Here is a 5,621-nt window from a genome sequence, read left to right as displayed (position 1 = left end):
AGTCCAAGACCCAAGAACATCAGAAGCACAGCTGTGGGGGAGGGGCGACACCTCAAGACACACCTTCCTCCCTCTCCTCAAGTTGCCTTCCCACCCTTGAGCTCCTGAAGAGGTAAAACTTTGGTGGTTTTTTTTCCCCCCCTTGTTGAGAAAAAAAGAGAAGCCAGTGCTTGGATGTGTTTTCTGATCCATGTCTTTGGATCTCTACCTGTCCTCTTCCTCAGATTTTGGGGTCTCAGAGCATCATCCATCCCAAATTCTTACATGGGAATTCCTCCTTCCGTGGTCACAGCCCGTTCCTTCCTGATGCTCAAGGACCTCTGGCTGCCCAGAGCCTCGTTCTCTTCCGTTCCTGGAGTCCTTTACCCTCCGTGAATGACGACATTGACTCTCTTCTTGGCTCCCGTTTGACACTTGGCACGACCCTCCCCAGCACCCTTTCTCCTTTACCCCGGAGCCCCAGGAGACAAGGAGACTGCTCCCTTCCTTCACTTTTTCACCCACCATTCATTCCTTAAGCCACATCCTCTGGCTCCGGCTTCCTCATCCCACGGAGATGGCTCCTGCCAGTCACCACTCGTTTCCAAGGCTCTTGGGTGTTGCGTCACCTTATCCGTGGTTTTTCTTCTCCTTCTTTTTTTGCTGGGCCAGTAAGTTTATTATCTTCATGAAAAACTCTTCACAGAAAATTGCTTTAGCTCTCAGCAGCCTGTTCCTGAGCTCAAAGGAAGCTTGCCTTCTTTTGAGCAACATGATCTTTCTTCTGGGCAAGGGGCATTTGGGGATGGTTCCACCACTACTACTACTACTACTTCTTCTTCTTCTTCTTCTTCTTCTTCTTCTTCTTCTTCTTCTTCTTCTTCTTCCTCCTCCTCCTCCTCCTCCTCCTCCTCCTTCTTCTCCTTCTCCTCCTCCTCCTCCTCCTTCTTCTTCTTTGTCCTCCTCCTCCTCTTCTTTTCTCTCAGGCTTCTTCTCAATGACTGGATTCTCTCTGATGGCAGCATGAGCTATCATATGCATCTCCTCCATTGTGTATGGAGTTGTGATGCTCTTTATGAACTGAAAGAATGGTTTCTTATAAGCATCTTCGTCTTCCTCCATTATGGAACACACGTCGTCTGCCACGTTCTGACCCAAGCTGTGCTCACGGTGTACTTCTGCGTTGAACTCCTTCCTTTCAGAATCATAACCCAGGAATCGTTTGGTGCTGCGAGGAATGGACAACCCCCATCCACAACTCCCTTCAGGGCCCCCAAAACTTTATTGCCAGTTATAGTCAGGGCAAGACCTGCATCCAAATAGCAAGTGAAGGCACCAGGCTGACCATCAATGCTTTCCACATTGTATTCATCTCCGGTCACCTCCACTTGGCCTTCATAGATCTTGTCCATGGCAAACCTACTGAGAAGCCTGCGGGCCAGCAGCAGCAGGACAGTACAGTAGACTGCAGCATGATTTGTCAGGCCGACTTTCGCCCTGTACTCACTCCTGCAGTTCCTGTGCATATGCTGCGCAGACTATCATATCCCTTTCTATATGGGTATACGCAATCTGGCAGATGGTATTTCTGTTAGTTACATGAGCTACCATCCTGTATTTGGGTGTGCTGTACTTATTTTTGTCCTGGATCACCATTTCTGAGCATAGTAGTCAGTTTTACCCTCGCACCGCCTTCTAAATCTCACTTGGAGTCTCTTAAAGCAGGCTTTATTCTTGACAACTTTCACAATCCCCATCCTGTGGAACAGAGACCCGCAGTCACAGCTCCAAACAGACCTTATCCTTGGTTTTTAATGTCTTTCTCATTTGGTCAGTGTTGAGAACTGAACCCAGGGTATCATGGGTGTGTAATGCTGATGACTTTTCAAAATTTCTGCTTCTTTCATGGTATGGTTATTTGGGTCTTCTACTTCCCTCCAAGATCCCATTGACTATTTTAGAGGTCCATTATCCACTATACCTGAGGATACTAATCCTATGTCCATCTAAGTCCTACAGACTCTCAACCTCAGCATGTCCAGTGATAAACTAGTGCTCTTTGTCTCATGTCTCGGTTTCCACATCCTCTCCAGTCCCTCCTATGGCACGTGGCCCCACCACCAGACAACCATCTCAAGTTACACCCCCCACCTTGCTTCATAAGTGCGTAACTGATAGCCAGGTCTACCGCTCTTGTTGACTTAGGTGACGGTCTCTTCTACATACACAGGATTTCTGCCTTTTTTCTTCACCTTTGCCCTGGAAGAACTTTCTATTGGTATCCTCCTCTCTGTTCTCTTCTTATTGCACTGCCAACAGAGTGATCCCCACAAAAAATAATGAGCCCCATGAACCTATATAGCAAGTGCTGTAGATACAGCAAATGCTTTAGGGTGAGACTCATGTGCTACAGCTCTCCGGAGAGGGGACACTCAGCCTTTGACAAAGGCAAGAAAGGCCTTTGTTGAAAAAAAAAAAAAAAGGACCTAGAAAAATCACAAAGATCGTCAGTCCTGGCCGAGAAGGATCTAGCCAGAAGAAACTTCACGCTGCTGTCAGAACAGTGGACTGCAAGAAGCAAGGTGCTTCAGTGTTCCTGAAACCTGAGGAACTCCAGGTTCAGGCTTGTCTTTTAAACACAGTCTACACTGACCCACATCTGTTGGATGGGTTTCAGGTTCAGCCCCTGACCCTGCCAGAGCGCTCCCTGCTCGCCTCCCACTTCCCACCTCCTTTTCACTCGAGAGGCAAGCTGAGGGAGGGATTGTCTGCCGTCTCCTGGAAGAGAAACTCTAGAAGGCCAGCTCCGCGGGCCTCTCCTGCAGGCACAAAGACTGCTTGCCGGCTCCCAGACTTCCTCACAGTCGGTTCAGCTTGCGATGACACCAAAGTGTTGTAGACAACCACCAGGTCTTGAGTGTTTCAAACTGAATTTGGGGACCTATCAATAGACATGCAACAGTTCTACGTTCTAGGTAATATTAGATATTTTTCTCAGGGAACTCACTTGGGAAAGTTTAACAGCTCACTCACCGTATCCTCCATCTCAACCTATCCTGGATGTAACAACAGGTATTTTCTTTATCCAGGGGTGATTTATTCCACACTCTCTATTATACAATAATGGGCATGAGTCAATTGGATAGATGTGTGAGTATGTTTAAGACTCTAAATGATTCCGAGATAAACTTTACCCTCACACTGTCTAATCGTAATTTTATTAGAACACTCCACTCGACTAGGACATAACGTGTTACTGTTTTATATGAATTCTCCCCACCCCAAGGAAACGATTCCACTGTCTTCCTCTCAACTACAGGGATAGAGGGAACCACAAAAGGAAAAGACCACCGAAGAGAAGGTCGTGAGCATCGATCTGATTGCGCAGGCAGATGATTAACTGCCGCTGTGGAGCAGCCCCGGGGGCCATGGAAGCTACGGCTCAATTTAAGGCACTCCCAGATTCTTCCTTTAGTGCTGCGATTGCAGCTTTGTTTGTAGGCATTCATCGGTATCCTGGTAACTTTATTTGACTATAGTTTTCCCTCTATAGTCAAGATTATACAAGTAGCTAATAATCTCTGGTGTCTCTCCAGGCTGGTGTTTTTATATGTCAAGAAGGAAAGAAGCAAGAGCTAAGAGAAGAGCAAGTCAGATGCAGCCTCTGGGAGATGACACAGAGTTTGCCACCTTTTGTGGCCATTCATTTACTTTGAACTCAGATAGACCGCAGTCCAGAGATACTTTCCTGGTAGACTAAATATAACTGATTTTCTATAATCTAGGTTATTATTACTAATGATAAAGCTATAGGCAGGTGTGCCCCAAAATAGCTATGAATGTGGCCTAACACTATTGTAGTTGATAACATCATGTCACAATGTCAAAAGGTTGGACATTCTTATTAGAATCTTTATCAGTATCAAATACTGTATAAATTAAATGAATATGGGCCGGGCGGTGGTGGCACACGCCTTTAATCCTAGCACTTGGGAGGCAGAGCCAGGTGGATCTCTGTGAGTTCAAGGCCAGCCTGGGCTACAGAGTGAGTTCCAGGAAAGGAGCAAAGCTACACAGAGAAACCTTGTCTCAAAAAAACCAAAAAAAAAAAAAAAAAAGAATATGAAAATAACATTTTAGTTATTAAAGTAAGATTAATAAAATAACAATAACAAGTAATGATTCTGAAAATAGCACACTTTTATTTAGATCCATTCCAGAGAGTTTCCTGGAGGCAGAGACTGAGGAGGGATTTGTGCTATGCTGGATGTTAAGTTCAGAAAGAGGCTGAGCATCTTTGGTCCACTTACAGTCTTTCAGGGGGGTCTCTGAGCCTCAAAGCAGGTGCATGGTTATATGCAGGTGCACGCACATCTTTTCTTTCCTTTTCCTCCTCCCTTGATGTCTGACCACAGGTGCTGTAGTCTGTATAAGTACAACACTCCGCTGATTCTTGCCTTTATGTGGATTTCCTCTGTAAACTTTTCCTGGGTTATCTTGAACCAAGCTGATGCTTCCAAGCATCCACCGGGAAAGGGGAAGTAGCATCAACTGCCTGGCTATTCCAGGACACTGGCGTCCTGACTCAGCATGTCAGGACAATAGGCTGTGGTGATCCTTTTTTTCAGAGGATCAGAATGCAAACCTCAAAGCCTGCCTTTGCAGTGTAACTACTGTGTGACCGTGGGACGTTTTCTGAACATCTGCAAGACTCAGTTTCCTCACCTGAATCATGGAAGGAGGATAGGGTGGTGGCAGTGTTAGGACGATACTGTTAATAGGCAAAGCCGTGTCATTTTCTGTGTCTGTGTGTGCATGGAGGAGGGCACTGGATTTAACTGACCACGGACAGAGGAAGAGAAGAGACGAGTCTCATGTGTGTGCATGTGTGTGCATGGGGGCCTTTAGATGCAATGGCCCCCACACAGTTAGGGAAAAGGGTTTGCAGCCACACTGGGGAAGAGGAGGTTGGAGAAGGAGCGTCTGCAGGAGGAAAACGGAAAGCCAGGAGTTTCAGATAGTTTAACTGATTCCTCATTGCTGTGCTCAGGGTTCATTTCCATCAAGATGTAAAGCGACTGTGAAGAGGTTTAGGATAACTATAATTTTTAGAAGGTGCAGCTTAAATCAGTAAAAGAATGTTTTTTTAATTTATTTTTGTTTTGGTTTTTCAAGACAGGGTTTCACTGTGTCGTCCTGGCTGTCCTGGAACTCACTCTGTAGACCAGGCTGGCCTCGAACTCACAGAGATCCGCCTGCCTCTGCCTCCTGAGTGCAGGGATTAAAGGTGTGCGCCACCGCCGCCCGGCAGTAAGAGAAGTTGAAATTAAGTAATTTTAAGCCGATGATCCTTTGGGGGTTTTAGCTTAAAATAATGATTGGGCTGCTGAGACGCAGCATTCAGTGCTGCCTAGGGCCCCCGTGTAGCTGGAACTTCCCCCACTGTTATTACAGGCCAGGTGAATCGTTCATAGGTGCAGGGGCATTGCCTGTCCTGGCTGGTGGTGTGTCAACTTGACACACAAGCTAGAGTTACCTGAAAGGAAGGAACCGCAACTGAGAAAATGCCTCCGTAAGATCCAGCTGCACGGTATTTTCTTAATTAGTGATCTATGGAGGGGAGCCCAGCCCATTGTGGATGG

The 5,621-nt window shown here is 46.4% G+C and overlaps 1 pseudogene; it reads right to left on the bottom strand.

Annotated features, from left to right (window-relative positions):
- Positions 1-694: 694 nt before the first annotated feature.
- LOC114699385 lies at positions 695-1,809 on the bottom strand (annotated as a pseudogene).
- Between the last annotated feature and the right edge of the window lie 3,812 nt (positions 1,810-5,621).

This window comes from Peromyscus leucopus, chromosome 9 (assembly GCF_004664715.2).
Source record: "Peromyscus leucopus breed LL Stock chromosome 9, UCI_PerLeu_2.1, whole genome shotgun sequence".
Lineage (NCBI taxonomy): Eukaryota > Metazoa > Chordata > Mammalia > Rodentia > Cricetidae > Peromyscus > Peromyscus leucopus.
Note: the sequence above shows the minus strand (reverse complement) of the source record. Positions and strands in the feature narration are given on the sequence as shown.